General features: G+C 43.8%; 1 long non-coding RNA gene across 1 annotated transcript in view; it reads left to right on the forward strand.

The window, feature by feature from the left end:
- The window catches only part of LOC119941602, a 37,139-nt gene extending 14,264 nt beyond the window's left edge, over nucleotides 1-22,875 (forward strand). The window contains exons 2-3 of the long non-coding RNA XR_005455231.1: nucleotides 21,634-21,778; nucleotides 22,482-22,875. This is a non-coding gene — a long non-coding RNA (uncharacterized LOC119941602). The remainder of the gene's footprint in view (nucleotides 1-21,633; nucleotides 21,779-22,481) is intronic.
- The last annotated feature ends 734 nt before the right edge of the window (nucleotides 22,876-23,609 follow it).

The following is a 23,609-nucleotide window of genomic DNA, read 5'->3' on the forward strand; positions in this document are numbered from 1 at the left end:
GTTTTTTTCCTCTTTAGTCATATTAAGCACTTACTATGAGCTGGGAAGTGTACTAAGCACTGAGGTAGATAGAAGGTAATCAATTTGGACACAATCCCTGTCCCAACCGTGGGGCCACAGTCTTAACTTCTTTGGGCCTCAGTTACCTCATCTCTAAAGTGGAGGTTAAGTGACTTGCCCAGCAGACAAGTGGCAGAGCTAGGATTAGAACTGAGGTCCTGTCTCCCAGGCCCTTGCTCTTTCCACTAGGCCCCACTGCTTCTCCAAGTTCTGAAGGATTTGTTAGAGCCCAACAAACTCAACACACTAGGCAGCAGACCAAAGTCAAACTGTGTCCTCCCTCCTCCTACCTTTTCCTGTTCCCAAGTTCTGGCGTTGCCTACCTGCTTTAATGGCTGCCCAATTCTGCCATCTCTTTCTCCTTTGGGATGTCTTCACCTACTGGGGGGCTCTTTATGGAACTGCTGAAGAGCAGGGTTGAGTTTGAAAGAAAGTTGCTCCTCAAAGATCTCTTCTCCAACCCCAGACCTGACACTAAGCCCTGCTTTCCTCTTCTCCCACTCCCTGCTGCCTCACCCTGACTTGCTCCCTTTATTCATCCCCCTTCCCAGCTCCACATCACTTAGGTACATATCTGTAATTTATATTAATGTCTGTCTCCCCTCTAGACTGTAAGCTCATCGTGGGCAAGAATTGTCTGTTTATTGTTGTATTGTACTATCCCAAGTGTAAGCATTCGGAGCTCAGTAAATCTGACTGATTGACTAAGAACATGTCTGCCTTCTTGCCCATAGCCCTGTCCCAAAACGGAGGACACTAATGGGGGCTCACTGAGGGAATCTTCCGCTATCTCTCCTCAGGGCCACTCTGACTCTGAAATCATGAGCGGGAAATCCCAGCGTGAATGTGCAAGAGTAGGGGAAGCCCTGAGGAGCAGAAGTTCCTCTACTTCCAGTCTCTGAGAGGCTCCCAGCTCCCCTCAAAGTTACTCCAATTTGGTCCAGAGCAGCCCACATCAGCACTTCCAGGGCTCAATGGTCTAGTTTGGTCCTCCTCACTGTCCCAAGGAGAGAGAGGCAGTCAGAGCCTCCACTGCCCCTGAGAACCAGAGTCCCATGATCCTCCCAGATCCCCAGCAGATGAAGAGCTGTCAGAGTTATGACGAACAGGCAAGGTCTGTGGAGGTGGGAGGACCCAAACCCCCAATAGTCAAACTCAAACCAGGCAGGAGGCCAGGCTGCTGCAGCTGGATTCTCGAGAGCTAAGGGGGAGACAAACTGCATTCCAGTGCCCATTTCTTGATCATTTTTCTTTTCTTCATTTGTTAACCACTTACTATGTGCTAAGCACCGGGGTAGATGCAGTGTAATCAGATTGGACCCAGTCCCTGTCCCACATGGAAGTCACAGTCCAAGGAGCAGAAAGATAGCCATTTTAGAGGCAAGAAAACCATTGGGTGGTATAAACTGTTCTCCACTTAGTGGGGCACCATGGGGCTAACTCTTCTCAGCGGTTCCAGATTCTATTTTCTCGACACTTGAGGCATGGCTTGCCGATAGGACGAGAGCAGGAGGGTGACCGGATAGAAATGAAAACATTTGTTAAGAACCTGAAGCTGTTTTCGGAGAAGTCCCTTGCCCGTAATATGGTCTTCAGAAAGTGGAGTTGCAGCAAACTAAGTCCCGGAACACTCGAGAGGCTGTGTGTCTGGAAAACCTCCTAGTGAAGGGCCGGGCGGTTCGAAGAACCTCGCTTGTCTCTTCCATTCCGGCTTTCTGTGAGAGTCTGAGAAATAAATATTTTGCTAGAAGCCTCTGCTGGAGCTGTAATATATATTCACCTCCTTCCTGTCTTCCCCCAGCCTCGACTCCCAACCAAGGACTTTCCCACCCTGCCCATGCAATCCATAGCACCTCCTTCCTGTGGCTCCCACCTACCAGGCATCCCTCTTCCTCAGCTGATGGCCAGCTGTGGGGAAGTCCGGCTATTTACACAGAAGAGCCCCACCCGAGCCCACTTCCCTGTCTGAGGCAGCCTCAAACTCTCTGAGGGCTAAAAATAACGGCAGGTGGACTGGATGATTTCTTTCTCTGGGGAGGGTTTGGGAGTGAAGCCACCCTAGATTTCCAGTCGGGCATTCTAGTACTCTCACCCCAAGGGCCAGCCGGGGAACCCAACTAGGTGACAAGATGACTTCCCTATAGTTCTATGTTTCAGTCAATCCATTGACTTTAACTTTACCACATAAGTCACGCTCTGGGTCATTTCCTTTCCTCTGAAAATAAAGCAACTTGTGGTGTTTCTCACCAGACTCTGACTTGCCTATGCAGTTGTTTTCTGCCTGCAGGGTCTTAGCCTGAGTGAATTCGTATAGATTTCAGATCTAGTGACTTTTAATCGATAGAGTGAGGGAGAGAGGGGATTCCTTGCTACTTGCTGAGTGAGAGGAGGATCCAATGCCTTGCAAGTAACCCAAAATAATCGATCAGAGAAGCAGTATTCCCTAGTGGAAAGAGTATGGGCCTGGGTGTCAAAGGACCTGGGTTCTAATCCCGGCTCTGCCATTTATCTGCTATGTGACCTTGGGCAAGTTCCTTAACTTCTCAGTGCCTGTTACCTCATCTCTAAAATGTGGATTAAGACTGTGAGTCCCATTCGAGACAGGGACCGTGTCCAACCTGACTGGCTTCTATCTCCCCCAGTGCTTAGTACAGGCCTGGCACATAGTAAGCACTTAACAAAAATGATCTAAAAAGAAAAGCAGAGTTTTACAATCTAGTCCACTAAAGAAGGTCACTGCCTTTCAAAGCACTTTCCTGCAGCTGCACCTTCCAGTCATTAGGAAAATCACGATCCTTTGACATAACCCCAAGAACTAAGAACCCAACATCCCCTTTTCCATCTCTCCTAGAAATCATGGAAATAATCTCTCTTGATGCATCATGGGAGCCAGATAACCTAACCCCCAAAATTACTTGTCCTCTAGGTTTCTTAAGAGTCATTCAGGTACATCGGTCAGATTCAGACATAATCTGAATTCTGCTATTAGTTATCAGCCCCTGAAGGGCCTCTTCGCATTTCCTAACCTGGGAACTCACATAAGGCTCACTTATCAGAGACCATAATCTCCTTCTTCCACATGCATCATTCAAGGCACCCATATTTCCAAGCGAAGATCAAAAGAGATAATCTGAAACAATGCCACCATGATAAAGCAGCTCCTCTTGGGACCGTCAAACCAGTTAGATGTGTTTCTGGACTGGCTTTCCTGCCCCTCTGAGTAAAGGTATATTTTTGGTAGGAAATTTAATTTCACTTGGACCGACTCCAAGCTTCACTGAACCAAGGACTAGTTGACTTGCAGAAGCAAGGTGCTTTCCACTAAAGAGAATGCAAAGCACTTCCATGCAAGTGTGCTCTCTCGTTCGTAGTCGCAGGCACCAAGATTACCCTGTCCACTTTCCCACACAATACATGACAGATCAATTCAAATCCACAGAACAGCTTGGTGCTCCATCAAAGCACCAGTGGATGTCTGAACCTGGGATCAGAGAATTCCAAGTATAAAGAGTGATCAGTCAGTCAATGTTATTTATTGAGCACTTACTGTGTGAAGAGCATTGTACAAAGTGCTTGGGAGAGTACAGTATAATAGAGTTGGTAGACATGTCCTCAGCCAGTCTAGAGGGTGAATTAAGCGATAGCCTGGATCCTCTGTTCGCCCTCTTCAATCCCTTAATCCTTCAGGTCTTCCCAAATTTTTACTTTGCTCTTTGGGGGTTTCCACATAGTAAATGCTCAATAAATACTATTGATTGATTGACATACATCCATGGAAACACATACGTAGAAGCAGCTCTCTGCTCTCATTTGTTCCTTCTGCATGAGAAGCAGCGTGGCCTAGTGAATAGAGCACAAGTCTGGGAGTCAGAAGGATCTGGGTTCTAATCTCACTCCACCACTTGTCTGCCATGTAACATTGAGCAAGTCACTTAACTTCTCTGTGTCTGTTACCTCACCCTTAAAATGGGGATTAAGACTGTGAGCCCCAAGTGGGACTGGGACTTTGCCCAACCTGATGAGCTTGTATCCACCACAGTGCTTAGTACAGTGCCTGGTACATAACAGCTTAACAAATACCATTAAAATATATATGTATATATATATATATATTATATATATATATATATATGTATGTGTACACATATACACACACCCATATATAACTCTGCTGCTTTGTACTCTTCCAAGCACTTAGTTCAGTGCACTGCACAAAGTGCTCAATAAATACCCCATAGTAAGGGCTTCACATGTGTGTGTGTGTGTGTGTGTGTGTGTGTGTGTGTGTGTGTGTCCCTTACTATATGCCAAACACCTTACTAAGCACTGGAGTAGATACAGGAAAGTCCTAAGTCGAATTTTGCTCAGATGAACAGGGAAAAGTTTCCAAAACTTCATCTGGCGTAAGACTTTCCTCAACACTCACCTTCCCTTCAGCCTTTCCCCGTCTTACTGGAATGACATGGGATGATACTTACCCCACATAATCAGAAGTGAGATCATGAAGTAAACCTCACTCTCCCTCACCTGCTTCTCCCCAGCAGGAGAATAATAACTCCTTTCTTTTGCTACTCACCCGGTCCTTGATCAGGTATTTCAAGTAGTCTGGCCAGTGATGAGCAGCGGTGATAGCTGCATTAGAGAGTAGGATGGGAGGGCCGCCACAAATTTCTGTTCCCTCGCCTATTTTCCTGCATCCCGATGGTTAAAATCTAAGGCCGAGGCCCCACGGGCCTTTTAGGATGAAAGGCAAGTCGATTTCTGTCCCTGCTGACCACCCCCCACAACACCTCCAGTCCTGGATTTGGCCTACTTGGGGTGAAGGATTTCCACTGGCTCAATGGGAGGAAAAGAGGTGGGTGGCAGCATGGGTGGAAGCAGCTGGTGAGGAGAGGCGCTCAGGCCCTCCATGTCCTGGTGGTCAGGACAAGGGGAAGGGCATTACCATGCTCATTGCTCCAGATACAGCCCGGTCCCAGCCCTAGCTCTAGAAAATCCCTGTGAGGAACTTCTTTTTTTTAACCAACCTGACCAGCAGGCCACTCTCCCTAACCAACAGGCAAAGATTACCCCCAAAATCATTGGCCAACTCTTCAGAGTCAGTAATGTTAATAGTTTCACATCTGCTTTTTTATGGTATTTAAGCCCTTATTATGTGCCAGACACTTTATTAAACACTGGGTAGCTTTATTTCTATTTATTCTGATGACTTGACACCTGTCCACATGTTTTGTTTCATTGTCTGTTTTCCCCTTCTAGAATGTGAGCCTGTTGTTGGGTAGGGACCGTCTCTATATGTTGCCAACTTGTACTTCCCAAGGGCTTAGTACAGTACTCTGCACACAGTAAGCACTCAATAAATGTAATTGAATGAATGAATAAAAGCTAATTAGGTTGGACACAGCCCCTGTCCCACATAGGGCACAAAGTCTTAATCCCCATTTTACAGATGAAGCAGCTGAGTCACAGAGAAGTGATTTGATCGGGGCCAGACAGCGCACAAGTCAGGATTAGAGGTTGAATGCTGAGGAAGAAAAAAAGACAAAACTTGACATGAAGGAGTCTGGTATCAAGTCTGACAATACAGGGGACAGGCCAGCTGAAAACGAGGCTTCCGGCTCAAAATTGGACAAGTGGCCATCCTTCAAAGGTCCTAACCTCCAGCTTTGGGGAGACTCTTACTGCCCCACCCCCTCTTCATTTTAAATATTCTAGTCCTTCTCCAAGCATGAAGACAAAGAACATTTTCCTTTTCCAGAGGCCATCAGTCATACCTTGGGTCCTTGGTCCCTGATAGATTGAAAAACAAGTTTCCTCCCAGCCAAATTAAGATATCAGACTGATTGCTTGATGTTCATTCAGTGCCCAAAATATAGCAAGTTGTGTCCAACTGTGATACTGTGTCCAACCTGATTTGCTTGCATCTACCCTAGCGCTTAGAACAGTGCCTGGCATATAGTAAGTGCTTAACAAATGCCATTATTATTATTATCATTATTTTTATTCTGAAGGCTGGCTTTCTGACCAAAAGGGAAAGAGCTGGCTTATTGTAGGTGGAGTACATGAATTTATTCAATGTTTAGGGGATGGCGTGGAACAAGGGATTTGGGGACTTGAGACTGAGAGAAGAAAATAAAGGAGATTAAGCCTCTGGGTTGCTGAAGTTGAGAAGGAAATGAGGGAGATTAAAGAGGTGACCTTGGGTCTGGAAACATTGGTTGAATCTGCAGTTTTGAGAAATGTGGCTAAAAGCAATAATGCAGAAGCCCACGAAAGTTGGCTCAAAGCAACAGAATCAGGTCCGGCAGGGGCTTATTTAAAGGTGCGGTACAGGTGCGGTACAGTCCCTAGACTGTCAGCTCGTTATGGGTAAGGAATGTGTCCACTTATTCTATTGTATCATCCTCTCCCAAGCTCTTAGTACTGTGCTCTGCACATAGTAAATGCCCAACAAATGTCACTGATTGATTGTAAAGGCCTTCGATGTTTCTGTCAGACTTGTCTCACTTACCGTGGGCCGAGTGCTTTGCTTGAAGAAAGCAATGTGTCCCATAATAAGAAACGTGTTTTTTCATAAAAGAAGCAAACAAGGATTTTGTGCGACTTTGCCAGGAACACCAAAAATATCCTATAAACAAAAGATGGCTAGGATCCACCAAGATTCCAAGTTCACCACAGACTTTCTCTTCAAAAATTCAAAGTATGTGTGCAGTAAAAACATTAGGCAATTGAAAGTCAAGATTAGCCTGTCTAAAATTCGCCATCATCACCAACTGTATTTCTTGAGCATCTTTTGTGTGCAGAGCATTGCACTAGCCAAGTGCTCTGTAGCTGCTGGTAGGATCCGATCGATGGCATTTATTGAGTGCTTGTTCTGGGAAGGGCACTGTACTGAACATTTGGGAGTGTCCAGTAGAGTAAGTGGAAACCCATCAGATTGCATCATATGATTGGCAGATGATTCAAATGAATCAAGATCCTTATCTGCAGCAATCAATCAGAGGACATGGTTCATTAGGGGGTCATAAATCAAATCCTTCAAGTGGGTGGAGGACACTCTGTCATCCAATTGAAGGCAACTGACAATTAGGACCCCTGGCAAGGAAGTACAGAAATACCTCAGTGCAACTCTGCCCGCAATCTCAATCAGTCGTAGTTACTGAAAACTTACTGTGAGCCGAGCATTGTACTAAGCACCTGGAGAGTGCGATTCAACGGCTGGGAGATATGTTTCCTGCCCACAAGAAGCTTACAGCCTACGTCATTTCCAGAATGAGCTGCTGTATCTCACAGCTCCCGTGCCTATTACTTCCCAGAAAGGAACTTTACTGGTTCTTTTTTTTTTCCTCTCTCATGGTATTTAAGTGGTTACTATGTGCCAGGCACTGTACTAAGCACTGGGGTAGAAACAAGCAAATCAGGTTGAACCCAATTCATGTCCCACATGAGGCTCCCAGTCTTAATCCCCATTTTGCTGACGAGGTAACTAAGGCACAGAGAAGTGAAGTGACTTTCCCAAGGTCACACAGCAAACACGGCGGAACAAGGATTAGAACCCAGGTCCTCCGACTCCCAGGCCTGTGCTTATTCTATTAAGCCACGCTACTTCTCAAGCCTTAATTCCTCTCCCAGCAATCCACCGAATCTGGGGAGACCAGTCTAACTGCAGGGGACCTTAGTCATTTCATTTTCTGAGTGAGTAAAGCTAATCTAGAAGGGAGAAATCTACTGGGACAGGTCAGTTGCTCCCCCCCCCCCCCCCCCCCGCCCTACCTCCTTCCCCTCCCTGCAGCACCTGTATATATGTTTGTACAGATTTATTTTACTTGTACATATTTACCATTCTATTTATTTTGTTAATGATGTACATTTAGCTTTAATTCTATTTGTTCTGACGTCTTGACACCTGTCCACTTGTTTTGTTTTGTTGTCTGTCTCCCCCTTCTAGACTGTGAATCCATTGTTGGGTAGGGACCATCTCTATATGACTTCCCAAGTGCTTAGTACCGTGCTCTGCACAAAGTAAATGCTCAATAAATACGATTGAATGAATGAACGAATAGCAGCCCTTCAAGAAGATCCTAACACACATATTAAGTAGAATATCAAGCCTCAGGTTCAAAAAATTATTTTTATGAAAAGGAACTGGCAGCTGAAGGTCTCTGGAAGCAAGAGGAAGGAGATTTTGTGGCTACAGCTTTTCCTCTTGAATTACAGTGCCAGATGGTCTCTGCCCCAATCTCTTTTCTTTACTCTGTATATCAGAATTGTAGGCAGGTCATGACTTCACAAAATCTGGGGGGGAAATGAAAATAGGAAGGTCAGAAAAATCCGTGGGTTCGACCCATTCCATTGACCATATTGGCCTCTTGAAACTTTTTTTAAAATTTGATTTTTTTTTTAGAGATTATTATCTCCAAGAGCAGGCTGGGAATCCTGATAGAATGTGAGCAGAGCAGACAGGATCTGTCCTTTAGGCCGAACCCTGACGTAAAAGCCCAATCCTGAGTCTGCCTTTGGTCTGGGAACCTTTTGAGGAAACTTCACTTTAATCTTTGTTGGTTTCTATCTCGTGGTCAATAAACTCTGGAAAATGATTAAACGGCACCAACAACCACTGAGTCAAAATGGAGTACGAAAAGTGCAGTGCGAGCAAATCTTGACATTTCTTCCCAGGAGGTTAAGAGCGTATGTGTGTGAGCACGTTGCAGTTCCCTGTAAATTCAATCTAATCGTTGAAAAGCACCTTTGACAAGCGGCTTGATTTCACCAGCCACAGGCTAGCAGGGGGTGACTTCAGTGATGAGACCTTTTCTTTAATAATGAAATCTAGACCACATGAAGAGATTTTTTCGTAAGGTGAAAAATGGATTTTCTGACCAGGTGAATTCTGCTTTTCTCCCTGTGTCTGACTTTCTAAACTCTGACACTAATAAAGGCGATAGGTGATCTTTCCCAACTGTGGGACAAAAACATATGAAGAAGGGAAGGCGGAACCTTAGACTCAAAGAAGGGAAATCCCACATACAATTAAGATGGTTCAGTTGATAGGGAATGAGGAAAGCTTTTGCTCCTCTTCACCCTTTGTGGTTGGGTCTCTTCTCCTATAAGGACTATTTACATTCAAGACCAGCATTTGGAGAATTTCCACCTATCAAAGAATGTCCCTTACTAGTAACCGTGCCATGTTTTAAGTGTTTATCATGTGCCAAGCACTACACTAAGAACGGGAGTAGATACAAGATAATCAGGTAAGACACAGTCCCTGTCCCACCTGAGGTCCAGGGTCTAAGTAGGAGAGAGAACAGGTTTTTAATCCCCATTAACAGATGAGGAAACTGATGTGCCAAGAAGTGAAGTGACTTTCCCAAGGTCATTCAGCTGGGCAGTGGCAGAGTCAGGACTAGAACTCAGGTCCCAGGCCTGAGTTCTTTCCACCAGACCACGCTGCTTCCTGTGAGATGAGACCAGCTGAACACCGTCTTGACAGAAGTTGTCCCAAATAAATATTTTTCCTCATTTGTACTCCTTAAGTGCTGCTACTACTGAATAGTACATTCAACTCTCCTTTAATGAGAGGGCTGCATTATCAGACAGTGGTATTTATTGAGCACTTACTGTGTGCAGAACACTCTACTAAGTGCTTGGGTGAGCACATTACAACATGATTGTTCTCATAAAGCCTCTCAGGGGAAATTGGAGTTTGGCCTGTTCTCCCTCCTTCTTAGAGTATAAGCCCCATGTTGGACAGGGACAGAATAATTTGTCTCTATCCCAGTGCTTGAACAGTAATAAGAGATTAACAAATACAAGAATGACAATATTGTCTCTGTTGCTAAATTGTACTTCCCAAGCTCTTAGGACAGTGCTTTGCAAACAGTAAGTGCTCAATACATAAGATTGAATGATATCTCAGTGTCTAGTACACTGTTTAGCACTCAGTAAGTACTTAACAGATGCCATATTAATAGCCCAGCACCTAGCACAGTGCTTAGCATACAGTCGTGCTTAACAAATACCAAAATAATAAAAAATAATATTACGGTGCTAGGAACATAGTAAAATGCTTAGCAGATACTATAACAATAATAATAGCCCAGCATCTAGCACATAGTTAGTGCCTAACAAATACCAGAATAATAATATTCCAGTGCCTAGTACAATGCTTAGCATGTAGTATGCACCTAACAACAACCATAATAATAATATCCCAGTGTCTAGTATAGTGCTTAGCACTTAGTAAGCATTCAACAGCTACTATAATAATATCCCAGGACCTAGCACAGTGCTTAGCACATAGTTAAATGCTTAACAAATACCATAATAATAATAATGATAATAGAGAAGCAGCATGGCTCAGTGGAAAGAGCACGGACTTTGGAATCAGAGGTCACGGGTTCGAATCCCAGCTCTGCCAGTTGTCATCTGCGTGACTTTGAACAAGTCACTTCACTTCCCTGGGCCTCAGTTCCCTCATCTGTAAAATGGGGATTAAGACTGTGAGCCCCCCGTGGGACAACCTCATCATCTTGTAACCTCTCCAGCGCTTAGAACAGTGCTTTGCACATAGTAAGTGCTTAATAAATGCCATTATTATTATTATTATTATTACATTCCAGTGCCTAGTACAGTGATTACTACAAAGTAAGTGCTTAACAAATACCATAATCATGATAATACCCTAGTGCCTAGCACAATACTTGGCACACTGTGAGTGCTTAGCAGATGCTATAATAACAATAATAGTATCCCAGCACGTAGCACAGTGCTTACCACATAAGGGCTTACCAAACACAATAATAATAATAATAATATTCCAGTGCCTAAAACAGTGCTTAACACACAGTAAGGGCTTAATAAATACAATAATAATGATAATATTCCAGTGCCTAGTACAGTGCTTAGCATGTAGTACATGCTTTCCAAATACCATAATAATGACAATAATGATCATGTTTAAATACCTGTGGCCAGCTGAGATTCCCAAGCCCCATACAAACAGGTTCTTCTAATACCATCGTACGCCACATCCAAACAGGCTAGTGCTGTCAGAAGAGATTTTACTAATCCACTAAAAGTGCTCTACCCCAAATGTGGAAACATATGTTTTGGAAGCACTAAGCGTTCTTTGTGAGTGTCCAGGCCTCCCAATTCACTTTATAGAGCTTGAATCTGCTACTGTGGTTCTCTCCCAACAGGAAAAATATGGAAGGCTGGAGATGGTCTTTTCTAGGCTATTTATTCCCCGACTTATCACAGACTGTAGCCCAGCCCATATCTCCCCAACCAAATGAGAATCCCTCATGTTTTTTAAAAAAAATCATCAGGTAACAAACATATTTTGTTTAACCACAGAAGATCTAAAATCTATTTATTCCTGACGCAGCTATCACAACATCTGCAAAGGAGAAGTCTCAACTCAGACTGGCACTCAGCCACCTACCAAATGATGGGAACATATCTTTGAACAATGCTTCAAGCTCCCTGTTTACTAAACAAGTGTCTGCTCCCTGTACCATTGCAGGACCCTAATACGTAAAAAGAGTCTTTAAAGTTGCAGTTGAACCCCCAGTTGATGCGGATTTATCAAAACACCGAGCAGCAAAGCCACATAACACATTAACAGAAGTTCACCGGTAGGAAGATGATTTGGAAATTGAATTGAGTCTAGAAGAAATAAATAGTTACAAGAGCAGAGGAATAGAACTGGTTGAGCCAGCCTGCATAGAAATACTTGAAGGCCTTTCTGAAGGATCTACTGGCCTTCTTAAAAGCACGTCTCCCCTGACTAAGCCCTCATTTCTTCTCCCACTCCTTTCTCCATACACTTGCCCTTGGATTTGCACCGATTATTCACCCCGCATCGCTGACGTACATATCCACAATTTATTTATTTATAATCACATCTGTCTCCCCGTCTGGACTGTAAACTCGTCTTGGACAGGAACCATGTCTACCAACTCTTGTTTGCTATATTGTACTCTCCCAAGCGCTGCTCAGTACAGCGATCTGCACACAATAAGCACTCTATAAATACCACTGATTGACGAGTGACGTGGAACATTTGAAAATTTGGATGTTGCCATCCGCTTCGTTGCCTGTGCCATTGAGTTAGTGGTGTCTCATTTGATTTGCTCATATTATCCAGTTAAATTATGTAAATAAAACAAGATGAAGGGATTTTTGTATACTATACTTTTATTTGTTTTCACTGGCCGGTCCTTCAAAGTTACTAGCCTACTATTCCAGTACCTCCTGTGGAGAAGAAAAGTAAGGCACAATAGTAAAAGTGCGGCCACACCCTGTTATTAAGCTTTCCTTCAAGCCACTGTAATTGAAGTCTGTGCCGGTATTTCTTCTAGCACTCTTCTACTCAGATAATTCCACAAAATACATCCTGATCTAAGCACCTTCCTTCACCTCCCTCTCACCCTTTCAGGTATCTTGGCTGATCTGAATAGATTTAGAGCCCATTTAGCACTAGATAATGGTAGATTATTTAGCACAAATATTCACTCAATCATATTGCTTGAGCACTTACTGTGTGCAAAGCATTATACTAAGTACTTGGGAAAGCACACTAGAACAATAAACACATTACCTAAACACAACTAGTTTAGAGTTCTAGAGGGGAAGACAGACACTACTATAAATAAATAATGCCAGCTCTAGCATGCTGGATGTAGGTGCCTTTCTGAGCACGGGCTTTGGAGTCAGAGGTCATGGGTTCAAATCCCGTCTCTGCCACTTGTCAGCTGTGTGACTATGGGAAGTCACTTCTCTGTGCCTCAGTTACCTCATCTGTAAAATAGGGATTAAGACTGTGAGCCCCACGTGGGACAACCTGATCACCTTGTACCCTCCCCAGTGCTTAGAACAGCGCTTTGCACATAGTAAGCGCTTAATAAATGCCATCATTATTATTATAAGGTGAAAGACAACACTGTGTAAATTAAGTATTTACCTGACTCATCATAATATCACAAAATATTTTCTTTTTGGTACATATTTACATAAGTCTATTTGATCATGTAACTATTGAGTTATCAGTTTTAGAAAATATTTACATTGTTTTGGCCCATGTTTTGTTCTTAGAAACCACATCGGTGCACTTTACTGATCACCTATTGGAGATAGCATTTGGTTTAGCACACTTTCATCTTCCATTTTCCTGGAGCCCATTAGTAATAGGGTAGTAAGCGTGTCATAGCGGAAAGAGCCCGGGCCTGGGAGTTGGGTGACCTGGGTTCTGATCCCTGTTATACCACTTATCTGCTGTGTGCATGACCTTGGGCAAGTCATTTAACTCCTTTGTGACTCAGTTTCCTGGTGGGACAGGGACTTGGTTTCACTCTGGCACATAGTAAGTGCTTCACAAACATCACTATTATTGTTTGCTATTCTTATCAATAGTTAATCAGGATAGACTCTGAAGTCATTCAATTGTATTTATTGAGCACTTACGGTGTGCAGAGCACTGTACTAAGCGCTTGAGAATGGAGGGATCCACTGTAATCAGGAAAGTCTTCCAAAAGGAGTTTTAAGGGAGCAGAGGAACAGTGTGAAAAATATAAGGAACTCATGAGGCTCAGCCAGGGTCTTAGGCAAATCACTTAGATTCTCTGTGCCTCAGTTACCTCATCTGTAAAATGGGGATGAGTGTGAGCCCCATGCCAGACAGGGACTATGTCCAACCTGATTGTTGTCTCTACCTCAGCACTTAGAACAGGGCTTGGCCCATGGTAAGTGCTTAACAAGTACCATTATTATTACTCAGAGGAAGTTTAGGTCCTCAGTGTGTAGTGATGAGCCATTTCAATTAAATAGAATGGAGAATGTGAATTGGGGCAACATGGGGAATGAAAACCGGTGAAGTCAGCATGGGGGAAGGGGCTTGCCCAGGCCCAAGGACAACTTTTGAATCAACTGTCAGTCCACAACCCTGAATTCAAACCCCTGAATCCAAGGATAATAATAATAATAATGATGATGATGCTATTTGTTAAGCTCTTACTATGTGCCAGGCACTGTTCTAAATGCTGATACAAGATAATCAGGTTGTCCCACATGGGACTCACAGTCTTAATCCCCACTTAGCAGGAGAGGTAGCTGAGGCACAGAGAAGTTAAGTGACTTGCCCGAAGTCACACAGCTGACAAGCGGCGGAGCCGGGATTAGAACCCCTGACTCCCAAGTCCTGGCTCTTTCCACTATGCCACATTGCTTCAAGAATGCAGTGTGGCCTAGTGGAGAGAGCCCGGTCTTGGGAGTCAGAAGGTCCTGGGTTCTAAGCCTGGTTCTGCCACTTGTCTACTGTCTGACCTTAGACAAATCACTTCACTTCTCTGTGCCTCAATTACCTCCTCTGTAAAATTCATTCATTCATTCAGTCGTATTTATTGAGCGCTTTAAATGGGGCCTAAGACTGGGAACCCCATGTGGAACGTGGATTGGGTCCAACCTGCTTAACTTGTATCTACGCCAGAGCTGAGTACAGTGCCTGGCACGTAGTAAGCGCTTAGCAAATGCCATAACAAAAAAAATAAAGCAGCATCAGGCTGATGCTTTTGCTATTTTCCGAGTTATGTAGAGCATTGCTTTGTAGCCAGTGATGATAGTACATGGCTTCCTAATACTTCACAGCGTGCCTGTGGAACTTGTCCTAAATCCCTTAGATCAATCTCTCACTGTTTGCTTTACTAAGGGAGGATGAGAGCAATCTGATTTCTTGTTTGTTTTAGATAACTGTTTGGTTTCTTTAAATGTAAAGGGTTTTGTTTACTATTACAGTTTGCTTTGTTCCCGCACACTAGAGTGGAGGCTTTATCCAGCATCTCTTTGAAGAGAGCAATAAACTAGGTACTTCGGGAATATATGATAAGACTCCATCTCTGCCCTTCTAATAGGGAAGAGGGCATACCAATAGTTATGGGACCTGAAGAGATCAAGCAGTCAATCTATGGTTTTTATTGAGCGCTTTCTTTGTGCAGAAGGCCGTACTAAGTGCTTGGGAGAGGACAGTATAACAGAGTGGTAGACACCATCCCTGTCCTCAAAGAGCTTAGAGAAAAGAGATGAAAAATAAAATCACAAGTGAACAAGTAAAAAGAGTCCCTGAGGTAATACATAGGGACTGAAGAGGCTGCGGGGCATGGCAGGAATTATTTAGGGAAGCTGGCCTGGAAAAGGTGGCTTTTTAGAAGGGCTTGGAAGATGGGGAAGAATGGGATTTGGCAAAGCTGGGAAGAGGCTGTTCCAGATAGGGGAAGCACTTGAGGACTCAGTCACAAGTGGGAGAGTCCAGGGAGAGAGACCGGAGGTTTGTCTGGGAGGAGCAGGGAACGTGAACCGGCATGCAGAATGCCTTTGCCCCACGATTCAGGGTGGAGGAAACTATTTCAAAATGGGGAGGAAGGTATGGATTCTGATTGAGACTTCAGAACAATCACCCCCTCCACCCCCCCTCAAAACCCCTCCTCCAGCCACTACTTTCCCAAGCTCCTTAATGCTAACCCCATTTATGCCTGTGGGTACAATTTCAGTTCTCTTTCTGACTCTACTGAAGGACCTCTCTTGGTATAAAACAGGATTTAATTATTCCCTAATTATTACTCTCAAAAAGTGGCGAAGACTTGCTTAAAGGGAACTCACCTTTCTCTCCCCTGGAACCAGAGGCAATCGACCTACATGATGACACATTGCGGTTTTAATCATTAGCGGCTCAATAAATATTATCGATTGATTATTGTTCCACAGTGAGGTTTTCTTCCCTACGATGCCCAGACCTTCAGATTTCTGTGAAGGGTATATTTCCAGAATCTGCGAAAAGTATATTTCAGGCTAACTCTGCTATTGATGGGGTAGAAAGAGCAGGCTCTGGGAAACAGAAAGGCTGGGAATCAGGAGACATTGGTGACAAAAGAAGGACATTTCAGGAGGAGGATGGGCTCAGTGGAAATCCTGGAAAATAGGTGATTAATGTGTGTGGCTGGCAGGAGAAGATCACGGTGGCTACCAAGGCAAGATGCCTGCTGGACTATGGATACTACAGCACAGTAATCACACTGTACTGATGTCGCTTCAGCCAGAGATGAGTTTATAATGATAATAATTAATAATTACGATATTTTAAAGTGCTTACTACATGCCAAGCACTGTACTAAGAGGTGGGGTGGATACAAGCAAATCGGGTTGGACACAGTCCCTTTCCCATGTGGGGCTTAGAGTCTCAATCTCCATTTTACAGATGAGGTAACTGAGGCACAGAGAAGTGACTTGCCCAAGGTCACACAACAGACAAGTGGGAGATCTGGGATTTCCAAGATGTTCTTCTTCCTGCTCCCACTACTAGTTAACCATTTTTGTCGTCTTCATCCAACTGCAAGCTCTCCGAAGGCAGGGTTTTTGCATCTTGGTTCTGTTTTGCTCTCCCAAGCGCTTAGTACCATATGTGCCATTCAATAAATCAATCAATTGATGGCATTTATAGAATGCTTACTATGTGCAGAGCACTGTCCTAAGCTCTTGGGAGAGGACAGTACAACAGAATTAGCAGGCACCGTTCCCTGCCCGTAACGAGCTTACAGTTTAGAGGTGCATGATAAATATCATTGATTTTTCTCACCATCCCGAAAGCATGCATCTTCAAATAATAATAATACCACTGGGATCTGTTAAGTGTTTACTATGTGCCAAGCGTTTACTAAGCCCTGGTGGGGGTGGGGGGAGGGGGTCAGTTAATCGATAGTATTTATTGAGCACTTACTGTGTGCAGAGCACTGAACCAAGCCTTGGGAGAGTACAATAGAGTTAGTAGATTTGTTTCCTGCCTTCAGGGAAGTCAGTCATAGCCCTTCTCCACATGGGGTCACAGTCCAAGCAGGAAGGAAAACATGTTTCCCAAGTTGGTCAAGGCTGAAATGATTAAAAAAAAATGCTATTTCAGTTTTGTCACATCTGCTTGATTGCTTCTATTTGCTTGCAAATCTAATTTGATCTTCTTGGGAAACTTCTGTTTTGGATTTGGGATTTTGGCTAAGGAAATTGATTGTGTTGGTTGATTTTTCTGGTTACAGGTCCCTGGTGCATTGAGGACATGCCCTGAATTGAATGGGACTCTGTCTTCTTTCCACTGGCTGCCTGATTCTTCTTCACCCAGTTCCAGATCCTGCTTTCCTTCCCCTTCCCAACAACTAGGCCAAGCCCAAGACTCCAGCCCCAGGGCTCCAACCTAAATCTTTCTTCCATGCTCTCATTAACTGAATCCGGCTCCAAATCTCCTCTGCCCAGCTTCTGACTCTCTCCCTTACTCCTTCCTCCTCAGATGCAATTTTCAGCCAGAAATGAGTTGCTCTTCAACTTATCCCCAGTCAGCATGTTTAAAAACGATTTTCTTTAGTTCGGCTTTTAAGCTGCACGTTGGGAATGGCAAAAGTATTCCGGATCCAGAATGGAAGAGAGGGTCAAAGTGACCGGTAAGAAAGAAGTCATGGAAAGCAAGCTAGAGAAGCAGCTTATAGGGTCTTTCAGCCAAATTCCCCTTCCACCATTTTCTTGGATGGGAGGGAGAACTCTCAGTAAGTCAATCATATTTACTGAGAACTTACTGTGTGCAGAGCACTGTACTAACTGTTTGGGAGAGTACAGTATAACAATAAACAGACACATTCCCTGCCCCCAATAAGCTTACGGTCTAGAGGGGAGTCACTTTCTCCTCCTGACTTCTCTCTGGGTTGGATGAAAGAAAAAGAGGCCAAGAAGAAGCATAGCCAGTGGATAGAGAGTCTGGGCCTGGGAGTTAAAAGGATCTGGATTCTAATCGGGGCTCCGCCACTTGTCTGCTGTGTGACCTTGGGAAAGTCACATATCTTCTCTGAGCCTCAGTTCCCTCATCTGTAAAATGTGAGCTCTGTGTTGGACAATGTCCAACCCTTGGATCCACCCCAGTAGTTAGTACATCGCCTGGCACATAACTGCTTCACAAATACGAATAAATGAATACATAAATAAATAAATGGTCTGCCTAGCTGTCATTTCAAGGGGAAGATGGAAGAAAGTTGGAGTCTGGTATTGGAAAAGAAAGAATTAGTGCCAAGGGGATCAACTTTTCCTTCTACAAATCAATTCTTGGGGAAACTATTTGTGGAATGGCTCCTGAGGGATCAGAGTTTTTGGCAGAAGAGGCTACAAACAATGAAAGAAATTTGTAAGCTTTTCACTGTTCTCCAAAAAAGAGACCTTTCCTGATGAAATCCACTTTCTCCCCCTTGGAAAACCTTTGCTTTTTTATGGTATTAGTTAAGCAACTTATTACGTGCCAAGCACTGTACTAAGCGCTGAGGTTGATACAGGACAATCAGGTTGGACACAGTCCCTGTCCCAAATAGGACTCTCCGTCTTAATCCCCATTTTACAGATGAGGTAACTGAGGTACAGAGAAGTGAAATGACTTGCCCAAGATCATACAGCAGACAAGTGGCAGAGCTAGGATTAGAACCCAGATCCTTTGACTCCCAGGGCCAGCTGTTGCCCCTAGGCCATCCTGCTTCTCTGCCAGGTTTGATAGGATATTGGGTAGGGACCGTCTCTATATGTTGCCAACTTGTACTTCCCAAGCGCTTAGTACAGTGCTCTGCACACAGTAAGCCCTCAATAAATACGATTGAATGAATGAATATGGGCCATTAAAACAATTGTGGGGAAAAAAAATAGCAGGAGCCCAACCAGCAACTCAGAGCTATTGAAATGGGTAATCAATTTGCAACTGTGTGAAGTGTAAATTCCTTTGTGTAAGAGAAAAATTACTGTATTCACAAATTAGTAAATAATTCAGGGCCTTTCTCACTCTCCAGTGTTTCCCAGAGTCTGCATGCAGGAGAGAATTCTGATAAGCCAAATTTTGGAAAACAACCCATTGTCTCAAGAAATGTGATAAAACCAGGGCTCACTCCCTGTTTCTACATAAAAATCCTGCCTTGGTTAGGACCCCTGCATACCCAGGTCTGTAAGACTAGGGAGAAGACTAGAGAAGCAGAGTGGCCTAGTGAATTAGAGCATGGGGCCTCAGGGTCAAAAGGACCTCGGTTCTAATCTGATCTCCACTTGCCTGCTGTGTGACCTTGGGCAAGTCACTTTACTTCTCTGCTCCTCAGTTACCTCATCTGGAAGATGGGGATTGAGACTGAGCCCCACGAGGGACAGAGACTGTGTCCAACCCGATTTGCTTGTATCCACCCTAGTGCTTAGAACAGTGCCTGGCACACAGTAAGCACTTAACAAATGCCATTATTATTATTACTATTATTAACCTTCCTAATGCATTTGTGCCCATCTTACCTACTCTATTACTTCCTCCTATCCCCAATTTTGATCGTAAGCTACTTGAAGGCAGGGGTCATCCTCACTTCCTCTATTGTATTCTCCCAGGCTCTGTACCCAATAGGCACTCAGTATATTATGTGAATTGACTAACTGACTGTTTCCCTGGGGGAAGGGGATGGGTGACAGGTGAAGATTGGCAGCAGCCGATCAATGACCGGCTGTTGGCATCCCTTCATTCATTCAATGATATTGATTGAATGAATCTGTGGCTGGTAAATGAAGATGGAGTGGAAGGGGGTAATGTAGCACACAGCAATAGAGACAATCCCTGCCCACAGCCAGCTCATAGTCCGGAGGAAGGGCAGGTGGAGTATGGCAGAGATACAAGATGGAACTGGGGCTGAAAGTTGTACAGGTTAGAGGGTGCTGAGTATTGACACCCCTAACCCCCATGACTAGATAGCATAAGAACCCAGTTGGAGCTTTCTCTCCTTGGACAGCAGATTTTTTTTTCTTTTTGGTATTTGTTCAGCACTAACTACGTGCCAGGTACTGTACTAAGTACTGGGGTAGATACACATTAATCAGGTTGGAAACAGTCCCTGTCCCACTTGGGGCTCACAGTCTTAATCCCCATTTTCCAGGTGAGGTAACTGAGGCACAGAGAAGTGGCTCACCCACAGTCACACAGTAGACAGGTGGCAGAGGCAGGATTAGAAACCAGGTCCTTTCGACTTCCAGGCTGGCCTCTAGCCACTAGGCCACTCTACTTCCTGTAGCAGATTTCTATTTGAAAATACCAACAACTAGATGATTTCTGGAGTGAGTTTGCCATGCAGTCTATTTTTACCTTAATACATTTTACAAAGTATTGTACGAATCCACTGCAAAATATTTTACAACTTTTGCCTACTATGTGACTACATAATCAATCAGTAGTAAACATAAGCACTTCCTGTGTGCAGAGCACTGTACTAAGCACTTGGGAAAGCAAAATACAAGAGTTGGAAGAAGGAATCCTTCCCCACAAGGAGCTTCCAGTCTATTCATTCATTCATTCAATTGTATTCATTGAGGGCTTACTGTGTGCAGAGCACTGTACTAAGCATTTGGGAAGTACAAGTTGGCAACATATAGAGACGGTCCCTACCCAATAATGGGCTCACAGTCTAGAAGGGGGAGACAGACAACAAAACAAAACATATTAACAAAATAAAATAAACAGAATAAATATGTACAAGTTAAATAAATAAGTAGAGTATATTATTAAGTAAACATTCAATCCAAGAATCCTGGAAGGAATCCTGGAAGGACATTTGGTCCAATCTGTGCCTCCAGGCAGGAGGGAAAAAAACCAAAACTAAACCATCTAGGAAAGTTGGGTGCTTATGACTTCCTTAAACAGCTCCACAGACTCCTTTGCTGGAAAAAAAAGTAGCCAGGTCCAAGGTTCTATTATCATCAATTAATCAGCGGTGTTTACTAGATGCTTACGGTGTGAGGAACACTGTACTAAGTGCTTGGGAGAGTACAATACAACAGAGTTGGTAGACATGTTCTCTGCCTACAAGGAGCTTACAGTCTAGAGGGAAAGAGACAGACATTAAAATGAATTACAGATACATATGTAAGTGCTTTGGGGGCATAAAGTGGGGTGAATATCAAGGGCTTAAAAGGTGCAGATTGTATTATCCTAAAAGTCAAGTAGTCCTTTTTGATGTCCAAATGAAATCCTTCCTGATTTGATGAAAAGCCCATTCCTCTGGTCCAGTCCCCAGCAGTCATTTATTTGAAGACCTGTCATGAAGTCACCCCCCTAGCTTTCTCTTTTCTAGAGTAAACAACCCTATTTTCTTTCATCTTTCCTCAGAGGGCTTATTTCCCCACCTTTTAATCGCTTCTGTAACCCTTCTCTAGAGCCTTTTCAGTTTTCCTACTTCCTTTTAAAGGACAGAGACCCAAACTGGACACAGTGTCTTAATGAGGGTCTGGCTAGTGCAGACTGTGGCTTCCAGGCTCATCCCTCCCCTGTCATCGGATTTGAACAATAAGGTACGAAGTATTTCACGGTGCCATTTCCTTAATCTCTTGATTGTTCAATGAGAATCTAGATCCCTCAAAACCCCATTTTAACCATAATCTCAAACATCCCTCTTTCCCTCCCCCGAAACAACAACAAACCCTTTTGTCAGCATGGCTAACAAGTAGCAAAATGAAGTGTTTGCAGTTTCATCTCCTTTTATTTCCCCTGAGGTGCTAATGAGCAATGGAGCAACCAAAAGGTAAGGAGTCAGTGGGCGACTGAGAGGCAAAGAGCCTGGATAATTCACAGACTGAAAAATTAGCCCAGAATATTCACTGCGTTTCATCTGCTTTGTGGAGCTTTCCATGCCGAAAGGTAAGAAACAGATCTTTCTGATGCCACTGGTGAAAGGGACAGTTCAGTTTCCCACATCCTATAGCTAAAACCATAAATAATGATAATATTGGTAATAACATTATGATGCAGTGAACTATTCTGTTGTTTTATTATTACCAGTATTATTATTGTCTTTGCTAAACCCATACTAGGTGTCAAGCACTGTTCTAAGCACTGGGGTAGAGACAAGAGCATCAAGTCAGGTCCCACAGGGGGCTCATAATCTAAGTAGGAGGGAGAATGGGTATTGAGTCCCCATTTTGCAGACAAGGAAACTGAGGCCTAGAGAAGGTGACTTACCCAAGGTCACACAGCAGGCAAGTGGTGGAGTCAGGACTGGAACCCAAGTCCTCTGTCTCTCAGGCTCATTCTAGGGAAGCATGATGCAGCATGGCATCTGCTTACTGGGCAGACCACAGGCTTGGGAATCACAACCCTGGAAGGACTTGAGTTCTAATCCTGGCTCCTCTACTTCCTGCTGTGTGACCTTGGGCAAGACACTTCTCTGTGCCTCAGTTCCCTCATCTATATAATGGGGATTAAGACTGTGTGAGTCCCTTGTGGGACAGGGACTGTGTCCAACCTAATTAGCTTTTATCTACCCCAGCACTTAGAATAGTGCTTGACACATAGTAAGCACTTAATAAATATTGTTATATTATTATTATTCTCTTTCCCCTAGGCCATGGTCTGGGTGTCTCCTGGAAACTAGACAGCTTCGCTTGTCAAAAGGTTGAAGTTTGGACCTGTCATGTTTGACATTTACCTTTAAAACCATTGAGTCTGAAAAACCTTCAGAAATGGCTGAAAAACAGAAGACTAAATACAGCGACAGTCAATGTTCATCCTTCAGTACTTTTAGAATCTCTGTTGATTTTTATTTGAAAAAAAAACTGTGTGAAGATTTAAAAGAGTCCTCTCCTATGGCTGATGACCTTCTCTATCTCCAAAACCTACTGTCACACCTTCCTAAAGTCCCTCAATTGGCTGAGAATATGTCTCATTCCAATCCTAAATGGCAAATGGTATTGTGAGGCATCTCATGTGGTAAAGACTAGATACTAGTCTATAGGCACTGAGCCTTGGGTAAGCAAGTACTACACTGCAATGAGAAGGTAGGCTGGTGGGGTTCGAAGAACAGTTGGAAAGCCGGAGTAAAGAACACTTTTAGTGCCCAACTGATTGAAGGACTCCAGTCAAGGAGGACTTCCTAGACCCTAAGTCCAAGAATCTTTATTGAATGATATCAGTGCAATGGCCTATTTTTTTGATGGTATCACTTATGCGCTTACCATGTGTCAGAAACTGGACTAAGCACTGTGGTAGATGCAAGCTAATCAGGTTGGATACAGTCCATGTCCAACAGATGAGGCAACATAGAGAGACAGTCCTTACCGGTCCTCTGACTTGATAATGCAGAAACTAAAAATAAAATAAGAATATTAAAAGCTGATTTTAATCCAAAAAGCTTTAGAGAGGAAAGTATTTTGGGCGCATATATACGATAGGCAGGCAGAGACAGAGGTATCGCACCAGCCTAATGGAGAAGGTAATCAGTCAGTCAATTGTATTTATTGCTTACTGTGTGCAGAGCACTGTACTAGCACCTGGGAGAGTACAATCGAACAATATAAGAGACACATTCCCTGCCCACAATGAGTTTACAGTTTGGGAGCTTTGTGGGGGCTGGCATATGTGCCTACAGCTGGGATTGTTTAGTCACTTCACGCACGGCTTCTTGTTAACTGATACGAACGCTTCCGGAATGAATTTTCGTCAGTCAATTGGTGATATTCATTGAGTGCTCAGC

Source organism: Tachyglossus aculeatus, chromosome 20 (genome assembly GCF_015852505.1).
Source record: "Tachyglossus aculeatus isolate mTacAcu1 chromosome 20, mTacAcu1.pri, whole genome shotgun sequence".
Lineage (NCBI taxonomy): Eukaryota > Metazoa > Chordata > Mammalia > Monotremata > Tachyglossidae > Tachyglossus > Tachyglossus aculeatus.